This window comes from Megachile rotundata, chromosome 13 (genome assembly GCF_050947335.1).
Source record: "Megachile rotundata isolate GNS110a chromosome 13, iyMegRotu1, whole genome shotgun sequence".
In the NCBI taxonomy this organism is placed as follows: domain Eukaryota; kingdom Metazoa; phylum Arthropoda; class Insecta; order Hymenoptera; family Megachilidae; genus Megachile; species Megachile rotundata.
In genome coordinates this window covers 15,650,145-15,666,121 of record NC_134995.1, presented here as the reverse complement: position 1 = coordinate 15,666,121, position 15,977 = coordinate 15,650,145, and the positions used below count along the sequence as shown (strand labels likewise).

The 15,977-nt window shown below is 40.9% G+C and overlaps 2 protein-coding genes across 4 annotated transcripts in view; one reads left to right on the top strand and one right to left on the bottom strand.

Moving 5' to 3' along the window:
• The window catches only part of LOC100874760 (fibroblast growth factor receptor homolog 1), a 49,943-nt gene extending 43,322 nt beyond the window's left edge, over positions 1-6,621 (bottom strand). The window contains exon 1 of one of the 3 annotated variants that reach the window (XM_012298043.2): positions 6,038-6,621. The gene's annotated coding sequence lies outside the window, so the exon portion shown is untranslated. The remainder of the gene's footprint in view (positions 1-6,037) is intronic. The other 2 variants (XM_012298041.2, XM_012298044.2) reach the window with 2 other exon arrangements.
• Positions 6,622-6,746: 125 nt separating this feature from the next.
• Cog1 (conserved oligomeric Golgi complex subunit 1) overlaps positions 6,747-15,977 on the top strand; it is a 75,237-nt gene continuing 66,006 nt past the window's right edge. Inside the window, exon 1 of the mRNA XM_076539011.1 lies at positions 6,747-6,948. The gene's annotated coding sequence lies outside the window, so the exon portion shown is untranslated. The remainder of the gene's footprint in view (positions 6,949-15,977) is intronic.

Below are 15,977 nucleotides of genomic sequence, written 5' to 3'. Positions count from 1 at the left end.
GCATATTAATTACCATCGTCACATTCCATTACCGGGTACTAAATTTTAATAAATTAACAGTATAACTTAAGCCTTAAATCGGTAACTTGTTCCCATGTTAGTTACATTCGTGTTTGATCTTCGCGAGATAGAATCAGATCCATTTTCCTCCAGAAACCACGTGTCGGTCCTAATAAGTCGAGCAGCGATGAAATCGTTGGCGAATGCCATCTTTGCACCGTGTATCAATTAACGATCAACGATGTTTTTCGTTTTGTCGCCATTAGCAACGTGCAAGTTGCCAGTTAGTTGGTCGGAACTCTATTAACCGATACAAGGTTAATGTCGTCGCGATCATTACGAGGTACATAGTAATATCTGATGCAGCTCGTCGTCGAGTAGCTCGATAACGTGCTGGTAATCCACAACTTCGTTCTACATCATCTGTTAATTACTGCTTGTTGCTCGCACCCCGGGATTTAGCCGGACCCGATCATTTCAGATAATATTACGCCCGTTGATGGGAAAATGAACAAACTGGACGTGTTCAGACACGGTGGTTATTAATGAAGGCTCCTGGAGCTACTCGAGTTGTAATTAGCTCGACCGATGCCTCTGTACAACGATTATTCTTACGTCTTTTAGGATTTCGGTGATGAGATCCTGATGACACCGCAATTTATGAGCATGGAGGATATACCGATCGTGCGTTTATGATCGCAGGGTAAATCGAACGCGACGAGTTGCGAACTAGGAGTCTGGATTCTACTTCTATTTTATAGCCTTTAGCAGAGGATCCATAAGAAAATACACTAATAAGAAATTGCTGCCATGTCTTGCCTCAAAAGATATCGTATTTATCGAAATCCATATACATTTGAAAAATAAAGAGAAAAACGATGAGAGAAGATACAAAGAAGAGTGGTAGTTTCTATCGAGGCAAAGAAGAGAAAAAGCAGATACGAAAAGTAGTATCATCAACGAAAGCAGCGATCTGATCCCCATTAAACGCTGCTACCACAAGCCAACAGTACATGAAATCGCGTTCCACGTCGATGCTGAAGAAGAGGTGGATCATACAGTGGAACGCATTGTACGTTTAACCGCGAGCTTCTTCGTCTTGTTAATCCTGTTCACGTGATCTCGTCGAAGACGAATCTCTTTCTTCGTTGTGTCTCTACACTTTATACTGTACTATACGGTATACAAGATCGTTCCGTTTCACGAGTACAAACGGCCGAGAGCTAGAGTCGAAATAAAACACGGATAAAGAGACGGCGTGAGAGGAGGGAGAAAGAGAAGGCGGGTAAGTAAAGCCGGTAAGAAACGAGCTACGATTTATTTGACAGATCGCACCGACCACGAGGAGCAACCGTGCTAGAGTGGTTTATTTTATAAGGCCAGATTGCCGGCCTCACTTCGCCGGAATAGAATAATGGACGTTTCTATCCCTCCTTTTGACCGAACGAGCCGGCCACCACCCCGCGGAGATCCCTTCTCCCTCTTGCTTCTTCTTCTTTCGTTCTTTCTGGCCTTCGTCTCGAAAGTCAAGTGCAGTTAAGGACCACTTTTCGTCGTCGACTATCCTTCGACCGAGAACGAGACCTTAAGCTCGACACTTTGCTCGTGCTAAGGTGACGTTCGTGGGAAGATCACCTCTTTTTATTCCAAACCATCTACGATACGTCGATGGACTACTGAATTACCTGAGTGAACTTGTACGATCATAACGATAATGATTACGCTTATAGCAATTTTTGTAACAATTTTGCGCTAAACGAACTACTCGATTGTAATGGTTCTGATATATCGGTGTAACGTATAAAATAAAAATAAAAATCGTTTACAAACGATGCTCGATTGAACGTTTGCCACACGAAATGCGCAGAAAATTTGGAGCACCTCCAAGATAGAAAATTTCCGACGAGTTCAATATTTTTCCTTGAAATTTGAACGAAACGAAGCGTGCACGTATTACCACTCTATCTACGAAAATTAAATTTAACGATTGTACGAAAGCATATCTGGAATCGTCATGTAACACCCATTAAAAGCGATGATTAATCTAACCCAGAATCGAATTGTAAATTTTTCTGTTGCATTCGAAATTACGAGGAATCCCGATGGAGTGTTCTTGTTTTTAATTAAACGTTGCCTCGTGCTAATGAAGGCCAGCTAATGATCACGATAATCGACGCCAGTTTAAAACGTGGAAAGAATGAGTCATTTAACCGAATACAGAATTCATTGTTACTTAACCTTAATATCTAATTGAAAATACAATTCGAAAGTCATTAACGGATTGTACAAACGAATCAAATCACTTCAGCGTTACGTCCGAGAAAAATAAAAGAAGATTGGTTATATGTCATTAATTTCTTTCTTTTTTTTTTTATATAACTTATGTGTTATTTTTTTATTATTATTGTAGCGGATATACTGATCGGATGAACGATGTGCCCGTTTCCTGGCTAGCTTCCAGCAATTAGTTCCAGTTAAGGGTAAGCTATTCTGTTCTCGATTTACGATTCATTATTCGTTTAGAAAGGTACAATAATTATGAACTGCCATCTATTCTTCGCGAACGTTGATTCGACATTGAATTTCTGCCCTGCTGAGCGTCCTGGTTGGTCGTTTTAATCGCCATCGAAAAGAATAACCGTAATTAAAGCTGACTTGCGACCGGATGTTTCGCAAAAGAGACGCGTAATAATCGCGAGCATTAGGAATCGCCTCGTTCCACGATATAATCGTGCACGATTCCTCGGTATTTACTTTTCTTTTGTACGTTTACGAGCGAAGAAAGAAATGGGTGGTCGTTTCGGATCGATGTAACACTCCGATACGGTAAACCCTTCCTGCACGCGTATTGTACCTCCAGTTCCTTCTCGCGCATTCAACGAATATTACCATGCAAATTTGCATTCGATTAAATATAATTTATCGTCGAAATTTCGCACGAGAAACGATATCACGTTTCCTGCAAATATGTTGCAGGTGGTGTCTCATCGTACAATTATTTTCTCCTATTCTCGCTCCGATTACGACAATTATGAAAGGCTCTTTCACGCCTCGTTTCCTATTACGTAAAATAAGTAGGTGCGGAGTTGCAAAAAGGCAAGAATCGATGCAAAGTATCGATCATCCCGATTAAGACGACGTTAAATCGAGAGCCATCATCGTTAAAGAATCGTTTTTTTTCTTCACCTCGATATTACCGAGCAGATGATCGAGTTAAAGGGAAGAAAACATTGTAAAACTAATGGGCACTTCATTACGCGTGTGATTGATGTACCTCGCGAGCATTCACTTGGACGTGTCTCTTTAATCTGCCAGGCAACGCACGTCCTCGTCCATTAACCGGAAGCTACGAAACCCACGATCCACGCGATCACTTGCCCGTTCTAGCTGCATACATACGTACAGACGTAAGCGTAATTCATCTCGCGTGTATATTATCATTTGCGCGGCTCGATCCGCTCGTGTAAACACCGGAAGCGACGCATCGCTACTACAACGCGATAGAATCCGGTAAAATCGCGAGCGATCGCGACCTTTGCTTCTACCTTCGCTGCCAATCAAAGACCCCTTTCATTGCGAGTCCTTACCAAAGTTTTACGTTGCTTCAAACAATTTTAAGGGGTTTGGAAGAATTTCAGGCCTTCGAAATAAGGCTACTTGTTGCACCGATACATTGTTTTAAACGCGCGTACTTGCAATATCAAGTCGATTAGATAAGAGATTCTCTATACGTAAATCGTGATAAACTGCGCTATTAATTTGATCGCCCTAATCGTAATTTCTATCTTCCAATTATTCGCGATCATCGATTAGTTCCTAACATCGTCTAATCTTCCTTAAACCCTGTTTACACGCATCGGCGCTAGATTTAAATTGTCCATATCTCTAATCGACTTATAACTATTCCGATCGCGAGAACATAATGCAATCTTTGCAAATCATCGTGGACAATAATAATAATCGAGATTAGAACAAATATCAATGTTGCCTCTCTGTCTCTTCTCTGTCGATCTGGAATCTGGATTAAAGAAGCTTAGCAAGTCGCGTCGTCGAGACGCGAGGGAAGAGATTAAATAAAGCCGGAATAAATTATCCTTCCCCCTTGTATCTTCTGTCTCTTTCTTCCTCGCTGCTCGACGATCTGTCTTCTTTATCGTCGACCGTTCAGACCAGTAGCCCGGTTAAACGACGAGAATTGGGGTAATTTTGCCGTATACTTTCCGTGCAAACAACGACCACCGAAATCTTACGGACCTCCGGGCTTTTTGAATTATCGTCGACAAATCTCTGATTGCCATTATTTATTACCATCGAGCTGCGAAATTATCAAGCTTAGACCTTTCAATGTCTCGATACAATACAATTTAAACATAATTTCAGATAACTTTCTAATTCAGAAAAATTTGAAATGGAAACTCTCAAATGAAATACGAAATATAGATCGTTGCGACGAAATTTTCCAGTCGATTGAGAAATATCCCCGACGGCGATAAAGTATACAGTCACGTAACAGACAGCGATACAATAAGACAGAGAAAGGAAGAAATGTTGTACCGCAGAGTTCAAAGGATCTATTATCATGCGTTAATATCTTTCCGCTCGAATTTCTATGGTGAACCATGAATCGATGACGGGACGAATACGCAAAGGTAAAGCCGGCTTGTTTCCGGTCGATCATCGATCGTAGATCAGCGAAAGCGATAAATGACGTTCGCGATCAAGAAGAATGCATGTAGTGGTACGTCGAAATGACAAACGCGAGATATTCATGAGACTGATAGTCGCAATGTTTACAGGCTCGTGTTCCTTTCTTTTATTTTCTAACCTTTCGCCTATACCTGTTCGTTTTCTTCCTTTCTTCGCATACGACAGCTCGGAGTCTGGATCGATATCGACTTGCATGTACCTCGGGGTTGTTATCGATCTATCTACCATCATATACTAATATCTCTCTGCAGAAACGGTTTACCGATTCGTACGGAGAAACAGCGGAGCTATTAATCAATTTTTACAGACAATAAATTTTTCGCGTGCAAATTTTACTTTTGTCAAAGCATAGAGGTATTTTTCTCTTAATCATATAAGTAAAATACAAAGATATTGTGAAATGACATTTTATAAAAAATAAAAGAAGTAAAAGTCTCGTATACTTTTATGGAAGCGAACAAGGATCACCGTTTTAAAATTTCGATCAGGCCGGATTAATATTTCAGACGTAAATAATTAAGATTACAATAAAGACGCGTTAATATTCGAGCGATGATTACGTTACGCGTTTCAGCAGATCAATCAACAGTGTCAAGGATCATTCGGTTGAATTTATAGAACGCTGTCCGAGTGACGCACGAATTTTCGTCCCATACTCGCGCGTTTCGATCGCGAAATTGTGCGTCCGGGACCGGAAATGCGTACTCGGGACCGGAAACGTGATTTTCGCGCGTCAATCTGTCTCTCTTCCTCCCGTTATCTTCGCATCTTCGTTTCGGCGCAAAGTTCAAAATATGCAGCGATTTTCAAACATTTCAAACTTCGTAGAAAATCGATCTTTTAAGCTGATTAATATTAAATGCATTTATATTAAAGGAAATTATATAAAATTATATTAAATGAAATATTTCGGTATTAATAGTAATTTTGCACATACTCTAAGTAGTCAAGCTGTATTTTATTAATTAAACAGTACCTGTCCGGGCATTTAAATAGCATGCTAAATAGAATAGCAAAATAGTAAGTGGTAAAGCAATAAATTATTCTTTTATGCCGATACAACAGCAAGGTACTAAAATCAAATAATTGATAAGAAGATTGTACGACAAGATAATACGCGCGTATATATATTTTATTGGAAAGCTCCGCGTCGTTAAATATCGTAATAAAAGCCGCGAGACCTGTTCCGAAAGAAGACACGTTCCGCGTGATCGCTGCATCGATGATCAACAAACAGCGTCTCCCGCGAAATTGCGCGAGAAGATCGATTTTCCCGAAGCGTAGTAAATTTTCGCGCGTTGATCGAAGCGCAGCAGAGCATCGTACTCACCAGCGGCGATCGCCTATCCTTCCGAGAAAAGCTGTTGATCCCTTTTCTGGAGCCGTGGTTCTGGCTTTCCTCACTCGATCCGAGTCAAGACGATCCTCTCTGCTCGATCCTGGAATCGCGTGGTCTCCGCGGCGCGCCGCTCAGGAAATTCGCTTCTCCCGCGGAGGAAGCTGATTCACCGCGCGCGCATTCCTCCTGTTATTTCAGGCGAGCTAAGCGTCGTTATAAATCCTCTTGTTCGTTCCGTACTGGTCCCATCCTCTTCGCGGCGACTTCGAACACTTGACAGTACCGTCAATCAATTCCTTTCACCCCCGAACGCACTCTCTATCACTGAACAACCGAAAGTCACACTTCGAATAATCCAACGATCTCGTCGGCCGGTCCAGCACTGGGGGTTGCGAATCGAGCACCCTCGCGAGATAACACCTTCGCGGTCGAAAATGACTGACTGCAACTGCCGTCGCGACACTGACACCAACGGTAGATGCGCTCGAGGAAAGCTCGGGGCGAAGTGCCAGAAGAGTCGTCGCTTGAAATAACCGCTCGTCCACACGGGCTCCCTCCGCCAACCCTCGTTGCTTCTCGTTCCGTGCCCCACCATGTCTCCTTCGAGGCTGCACCGGCTAAAACTCTCGGCTATCCCCCACCAAACCCTCTTGCCGTGACTTTGAATCGTTCCATCCTCCTCCATCTCTCGTGCGCGTTCGTTAGTTTCCTCTCTCTGTTCGCCGCGCGCGCACGTGCGTACAGCGTCACGAGTTTTCGCGCCACTGACGACGCGACGCCGCGCCGACCCGCCGACTATGGAACACGCTTCATGGAATTTATTGCGCCGCTAATGGCAAATGGAAATGCTAACAGGGACAACGCTACCAGAGTAGACGCTACCGACGATGCACGTTCGAAAGGTTAGTGGACATTTACCGGTCAACCAATTTTTACCACCATTTCCTATCTGCAAGTCTCTGTAAAATCAACGACATATTTGAGCAAGACCATTTTCCGTATATTGAACCCCCATTCTTGGGACGTAATTGTAAGCACTCGAAAATTATATATAATCTTGATTTCTATCACATTTTTTATTTATTTACTATACTTAATTTTATGTAATTCTTCGCATTCTGCCCATAAAGTTATTACAGCATAACAATAAATCAGTAGCGATTTGATGCCTCTTGAAAATCAAAGAACCGTAATAACCATCGTTGAAAGAATCTCGATTGCACGGTTATTCAGTGGGAAACCCTCGTTATTAAATCAGTAGCCGTAGCGATGGCTATCGATGGCTCGAAGATAGCGAGTCTGATCCGCTGTGAGCACAGTTACGATAACGTACGTAATCACAAGAATAACCGAACAGCCCGTGGCGTTGCGTCTTGAAAAATACAACGGGGTAGCTGGATCGTTTGGCTAAATAGCTGATGGTGGTTAGGAAGTAGCGGCAGGTAAATCCGGATTCAGCAACCCCTATTTTTCTTCGGCGTCCTGCGTTTCTTCGGCGGAACACGTTTTAGACACGTGTTACTCGCCGATGCTTTCGAACACCGCAGCAACGACTCCCTTTTCTAAACCGTGGTATTGCCGGTTATTTATAGAGGGGAACGATGACTGGTTCAATCGCGATGACTGGCTTACACCTTGGGACTAATGTCATAGAAGAGGGTGTTGGCGGGTGTTGCGGCCTTTCAGCTTCGTTTTTTCATTTTAATAAATAGGACTAAAATTTCTGGTTCGTTATGGTGCATTTTCCTTCGAGGTAGCAGCAGTAAGATGTTAATGTTATTATCCTTCGATATCGGTGAAAAAAGCAGAAATTGCGTTTCAGTGAATATAGTATATGATTTGGCAAAATTGTAGGTCGTGTTCCGAACAATTTTAATCTTAGTAAATTAAATTTCATCGTGGTTGCCGCTGTCTTCGATTATGTGGCGATTTAAACGGCAATTACACTTCTTGCCCACCTTTCTCCGGAGTAGTCTTTATTGCCTCGAGAACCAGTTTCTCTTCTACAACAATGTAGAAAAATGGTTAATTAAGCCCTGGCACGAGGTACGTGCGGGCAAAAGCAGCTCGCAATTCATCTGTCCGCTGGTTAATCCCGTTAAAGAACCTCATAATTTACCTCGATGATTCACCGATTTATTTTTACCCCCTAATTCCAGGCTACGGATCGACGTAGGTGTCTCGTGATTTATCTGGGACATATTGAATGGAAGGGCTATTGCTATCCTATCTTCTACGTGCATTCTCTGTATCTGTTCTATCTAAAAATCGGAAATCGTTTGAAAATTGCTCGGAGAAAAGGAAAGATAGATATCGTTACATTCTCCCTATAAATTAACGCGGTGATGCATCTATAAATGGCAAAATGATACCGAGGAAACGTGTTATAGTTACGTCGAAATCGTGTACTGTCATTAGCAGTCCTCGTATGTTGCCGTGTATTTATTTATGTACATTCTACTTATACTATTATTATCCATAAATATATGATCCAATATTTTCTATTGTAATTACTATTGTAATAAAATAAAGGAATAAGATTACGGTGCGTAGAATATGCAACATTTTATGTGTGTGGACTCGTCCGGAAATCTGAAACATAAATTAGACGAAAGTTGACCTAAAAAATCGCCAAAAGGTCCTTCTCGTCACTTGATACGTATCTTAACACCATCGGTATTGTTTGACCGCAGCTTTACGACTTCCAGCTGTTTTCGGTAGTCGCGAAGAAAAAGGGATGCAGAATCCTCTTCCTCTTTTCCTGCTTAGATATTTTTGCTCCCCATTTCCTAACATAACTTTTGAATTTAAAAAAAAGTGTAATACTAAATATCTTCCGATGTGATTTTTAACAATACAAATTCACTAAAGAGTAAATTAATTGCATAAAATATGGCGGGAGTGAAAGCGTCGAATGAAGTACGATCTGTAAATATTCCAAGAAAGGGAGGATTTCGAGCAACTCGTATCTCTCTCAGTGTGTCGAGCATATTTCGATTTTTTCCACCACGAACCGGTGTTTTTGGAAGTTCAGAAAAATCATTCGAGGAAACCACGAGGGAAACGAGGGGTCTAAGGAAAGGAAAATCTTTCAATGGGACTACTCGACTGTCATCGAGGGAGAACCATGAATTGTCTCACGCTGTTGGGACGTTACTTCTTCCCGTGGCTTTTTACCGTTCTTATTTTTCCAACGGGCCAACAGAATCACGGTTTCAGGAATCCGTGTACGTACACCCACGCTCATTTCAAATAAAATAATCGATGTTCGGGGTACCGGTGCTCTAGCGTACGCCTAACGCGACCCTGTTCTACTTAAAAAACTCGGACTGAGAAGATGAATATCGAGAGAGATATGTTTTATGTTCCTATTATTTTCGTGAACATAATTATTCTTTTATACGAATTCTATTTTATGAAAGAATGTAATTTGCTGAATTCTACTTCACATTGGAGAATAATTTCTAACACAAATTACACTTTTACGTTCAATAGGTTCAATTATTTTTACCGATAAATTTTGATGTTTGAAGAATAGCTGAGGATGATTGTATAAATACTCGTGTATATCGGATCGAATAATCGAAGTTTCACGAACGGTTCGATTCCAGATTAGAAATCGAAACAACGGAAGTTTTCGGGCTACAGAGCACTCGTGTTCAAAACTATCGAGAAACGTTTCGATTTCAGAGTTGATTCTATGCTCGAACGAATAAACACCGGATCCAGTTACTGAAAATAACTCGGAAAATTGATTGAATTCCTTGCGGGAGCTGCTAGTAGTATTAACGCAAAAACCCACGTTCTACGATTCCACTGAAAATTCATTCAATCTCGAACAGTTTTAAACTCGGTATCGCCTTACCAAATCAATATCTATTTTAATTTAATATCTAATTTATAAAACTTGCGAACAAAGACCACATTGGTACATGGAGTTGAATTTTTGCGCAGCCTTTATTGGCGTTCAATGGGAAGTTCGATATTAAAAACGATTATCGAAGAGCGTAGGCGAAGTGGCCACGAAGTGGTTCGCGTATTTCCAGCACGGTTCTTTTTCTATTCGCTTTTCAAGTGGTTCAACATCCGCTGTTAATTGCATCCTGCGATCGTTTCAAAGAACGTGCTTCACAATGAATTCCTCTGAACTTCTGCGATCATCGTATTTGCGCTCCAGATCATTTTCCCGACTGTTTTGATCCGAGATTCGTTGAACCTGTTGCTTGATTTTATCGAGATTATCGAATAACTTAATGGGCTTTTTCACAAGTTTTCATCTAATTCCACTTCAACGGATAATTAAAAAATTTCTTTACTTGATAGAAATTATGGGATCAGATTAACCACTATGATATTTAAATTTGATCTGTCAGTAGATAACGCGTATCTTCCCATAATTATAATTCCATACATGTCGGCTAAAGAAACTGCGATGAAATAATAGGCTACGTTCTTAATTATAGATATATCTATTACCCTTTTAACCATCAGAAAATCAATGTTCTCCATAATTGAGATCGGTAAAGTTTCCAGTCCGTAAAAGTTGAAACATGCCTTCCGATAAGTTCGTTTATTCGTTGTCGTGTTCAATTAAATGATCATTAATCGGGGATCTGTCGCATCGCAGAAACGCATTTTTCTTCCCCTGTATTTGACGCACAACCACGCGAGGTCTTCCGTAATTAAGATCATGGACTTAGCCTCGAAACAGGTTTCCCCGTTAATTAGTCGCGATCTCAATGATTAAGTTTACGCGATGCTTGCCACTTGAGAGATTTCGCTGGATATTCATTTTCCCCGCTGGAATTTCAACAAGCGAAACCGATTAGCCACCCAATCGTGATGTATCGGAAATTAATTAACTGTATCTTTAGCGCGATAAACATCGTGGGGGTCATTCGTGACCGACGTCGTAAATTCTCTTCATTTGCCTTCATTTCTCCTTATTATTCTACTTACCCTTTGTGGTGTGCTTTTTTCCATTTTTTATAAGGATACTTTTTATAAATAAGTTAGTCGGTTGTTATAAATTGCTAGTAACGATCGAAGTTGAGTTTTCACCACCGGCTGGGGAATCTCGAGCCTCGTCTATTTTCGCGAGATTGATTGGCGCACGTGCCGACGCGAGTAACCGAGGATGACAATGATCATACTGTCGGCTACGATTTAATGAGCCATGAAATCGTGGCTGATTGCTGGCCACCAGACAGAAGAGGCTTCTAGTTCACTGACATTTTGCTAAAACGACGCGACTGGACGCCGCCGAAAGACAATCAAAAGAAAACACCATGAACGAAACTGTTGCATAAAATCTTATCATGATTTCGTATATAAGCGAGATTTTTTATGAATTTTGATTTTATCATTTACACCAAGATGTAAATTGCGTAACCAAAGTTTACATCACAGTCCAGGTATCTAAAATTAAGTTCAGCTTGCGGAATAGCGCGAGGTGTAAGTAAATCAATAAATTCCGTTTAGCAACGTCGAAATTCATTTGAATACATAAACGGAAGGATCGGCGTAAAAAGAAGCCGAAAGATTCTGGTGCAACTTCTTCCGGCGCTTTTGCCGAGACCGTTTATTATTAACTCTCGAATCGAAACATATATACGGTATATTCCCTTTGAAGAGCCCGTAACAGACTAAACAGCGTTTCCAGGTATCGAGTTGGCGAAAAAGCTTACGGACTCTTTTTAGCGAACCCGTAAACCCTGTCATAATACGCGGCATCGTCGAAATTCGACAACTAGCTTTCCACGAAGCTGTGTACATTGCTTATTTTCCTTCCGAAAATCCTTACAAATTATGATCCGGAAATTTGAAGAATTGGGGTTGAAACATAAAAATTAAAATATTCGTAACTTTCGTGAAACCTATTAAAACTCTCCAAACCTCGAAGTGCAGTTCCATCAAAAATTCCAACCGTGAAATATGTTTTCCCTCTTCAAACAGGCAACCCCGATTCATCAAAAAAGCCAGAAGGATCCTCGACAAACTTCCCGTCCGCAACATGAAACAAACCGAATAAAGAGAAAATGAAACCGCGTCTGTGGTCACGGGTCAAACTCAAAGGAACGAAATTGAAATTGAAATTGAAAATCTGCTCGGTCTGGAAAAGCTGTGTGTCAGCCGTTTGAGCGTGAAATCGCTTCCTGGACCAATATGTGATCCGCGCATGTGCGCACAGAGTGTAGACGTTGCATGCTTTTCTCGTGGGATAGTCGTATGCGATCCACCTGAAGGAGGACACGATCGCCACGGCTGGAACGGGTCATTAGCGATGGAAGGAAGCAACGAGGATGACCGGAAGCCACGCACGGAGATGTGACTCGCGGGGCTGGGGCCTTTATGTCGGCTCGCTCGCTCGTCGACGTGCAACGGTCAACAACCGTAGACTTACTCGTGTCTTTCGTTTCATCTTTCATTTTTGTCTTCAATTTTTATTATTTTATATGTGTCAAAGTGATCCTTGTATTCATCAGGGTGTATGTATTAAATTACATGGAACATACATTTAACTTTGATGGTGTCAAACCCTATACATGAAATGTTAAACCTAACCATGATATACAAAGATTAAATAATTGTAACAGGCAATTATTCTAGTTAAAGGTACCGACACCGATTAAAGCAATACCGCTATTATTTGCAATGCATTTGCCGCAAGGTCCAAAATTTAAAATTCATCGCAAGAGAGGAACCAGACCAGCTGAATATTGAGTCAAAGTTTTGGTGTCTTATTGCGATGCAGGAGTCATATCCGAAGATACATCGCTTCCGGTTGAATCCTCCCCTGACAAAGCTGCCTCCAGGTTTTCTCGTGATCGTGGAGAGCCTGAGAGTGTCCTTGAGCCTTCGTGAGGATACTCCTGAAGAGACGTAACGTGTCTTGCTCGGAAAAAAAGTCTATTCAACCGCGGCCTTGCATTTTACGTGTTCATCGTTTCTCTTCCATTTTGCTTTCATCTCTCGTTTCTCGTATTACTAGTCAATCGTTGCAAAATAATTGATACAGCCTCTCTTTTTTTTCAATTTCGAATGGCTTAATAATTTCTCGGTTATAGGCGGAATTACCGTTTTAATTTATTCTCTTGTAATTAGTTAAGAAGGTACAATTCACCGGGTTAATTAAGATCGTGAAGATAAGTGGCATACTATATAGGCTGATTATCGATTCGAATTATTAGGTTTTTTCGTTTTATTTTTTCCTGATTATGGAAACAGTTTTGAAAGTGATAAATGAGAGGACGAAGTTTTGCTCAATTTTCACGCTTCTGACCGTGGGATTTCGTAGGCGTGTCGTGTTCCTGCGCGTGGAAACATTCCGGAAGAAAATCTTTCCCATAAGAGGACACTCGACCAACCAACTGTTAACCGGGATTCTGCACCGGGCCGGAAAACCGGGTCGTGTAATCTTTCCAAAAAGTACCGGAACACCCTCGACCGAAGAAAAAATATTCACCCCCACAGAATTCCGAAACTCGAATTTACATAAAAATTCTAACAGAATATAAAAATTATTCCTTCTATTAGAAAAAGAGGAAGTTAGAAAAAATGTTGTTCTTCTTCCAGAAGGTGGAACGCTCACGAAATAACTTATAGAAATCGGAAATAATATGGGGACTGGTAGGAAAACACGACGAAGGTATAAAACTGTCGCAACATGGTGATCGTCAGCTACTTGTCATCGCCCGGATACATTTCGTTCGAGTGTTCTAGCACCAGCTTGTCGTTTTCCTGCAGATCGAAGATCCTTCAGGATCCTACATTCTTTAAAATAGAGTGTTGAGTTTCACGCTTTGCTCCACAAGTTTCCTTCAAACTTTTCATCGCTTTTAAGTAATATAGAACATTATCAATTTTCCTGTATCTTAAAATGATCGTCTTTAAAGAACATAATAAAACAGTCCTATAATGGAGTGATGGCTGTAAGTGACTGAACTAGGAAGCCATTTTTTATTTTTCACTATGTTGCTGCTGAAATATATGAAAATTTGTTCCTCACAAAATGTTCCTGCTAAAATATATGAAAACTTGTTGCTCACAAACGTTGCTGCTAAAATATATGACAATTTGCTCCTCACAAAACCTTGCTGTTAAAATATATTAAAACTTGTTGCTCACAAAACCTATGAACAATCATAGTAACTGTCCCACCTATACTTCTTTAACCGTCCTATAAACTTCCACAAAGATAACAAAGTATATAAAGAAGTTTCAAAAGGTACTCCTTTTAAGTAGAGGAGAGAAACGATAATGCAAGGGATTAAAGAAGGAAATATTCGTTAAAATGAAGTGTCCCTGAAGCAGGATACACGGTGATAGCCCGATGGCCCGATGACCTCGAGCCTTGCTCGCAAAAGAGCGCTTATCGTCTGGCGATCTGTTCGAGGGGGCTGTTCAGCGATGAAAGTGAAGCCTGGTATCGGCACTCGGTTCACGCTAATTAACACTGAACTTGACACTGAGCCTCGTGGAGGTCAAACCGGTGCTCACTCACGGTGGGTAAACGTAATCGCACGTGCGTAATTGCGATCGCACGCGAATCAACCCGGCTCGTCTCCCAAGCTTTCTGTTTCGTTGGCCAGCTGTGCTTGATACTCGACCATGACGCGATAATTACTTCTGCCCGACTCACCTGTCCACGTTTCTTTTTCAAACCACTTATTAGACGCGACGAAAGATTGGACGCGGCGAAAAATTCTGGTGGAGTGATGAAAAATGGAGTGATGGAGATGGACGGGTTCAGGAAGAAGATTCTATGGAGGTTATGGAAATTCAGAGAGTGTGAGAATGTAGTAAATGTGAAGTTTTATAGGAGTCCTCAGTTCTCAGATTTGTAAATATCCAGCAGTGACTTTGCAGTTGCGATCGATTTAACAAATGAAAAGGATTGGTTCTGAATTTCTATTGTATTCCAAGGGAAGTTAGTTATCGCGGATTAAGGAAATCGCAGGTGAAATTAATTTCTAGTCGAATTAAAAATGAGTTTCAACCCCGAACATCCGTTTGCGTGTTTTACAAATATTACACGAGTCTCGTTTCCTCCGTTGTATCCTTTTCATGTATATCTTGATCAACGAAAGTTAATAAGCAACTATAATCGGTAGTAATCGTTCATTCGAGATAGAAGCTATCTTCTTTGTCTAGTAAATACGAGACTTTGTTTCAGGGAAAAAGATCTGTCGTACAGAGCTGAAATGTTGTAAACGAAGTAATTGCTCTGTCCACGTTGCGCGATAAAATCGAACGTTGAGTTAAGATAAGCACCTCATTGACAGCGCGAGCTACAACCAACGCAATGATTATACTCCACATGGTGGAGTCGTAAATCAGTTGCAATTGCAACCTGTTGCTTGGCTTCTGTTCGCGTGTTCTACACCTTGTCCGGAAGAGATGTTACATCTCGGAGAAGAGGTATATCGTGGGAAAACGTGTTCTTACTCGAATCGTTCCGGTGAAACTCGCTCACCGATTCTATCTGCGAAATCGATTAATTACTAGTTCAGTTACCGAGCTTGTCTATGAGTGAACATTCTTTACCTAGAAAAAACAGAGTTTCTTTAACTAGAACTTGGGTCATTTGTCTTTTTCGTTCCAACGATCTTTTTCATTTACAACCAGTTTTAATTGAGGGGAATTTACAAATTTAAACATGATAAATCTTCAAATCTTTAGAATGTAAATTTTCAATCAATTTGCTGTCAGCGTTTGAACATTTCATCCTTCTGGGAGGAATTCAGTAAGAGGTTATGGAAAACAAGTTATACGGGGCTGGTTAATTACACGTTTTATTATCCTTACATTTTAACACTTGTATCACTTAACTTCGTGCATATAAATTGCTCGGTGATCGAAGATTAATTTTGAACATCCTTAATTTGTTGCAAGTACAAGATCGGCGAAGATTTTTGAGGACAAAGTTGAT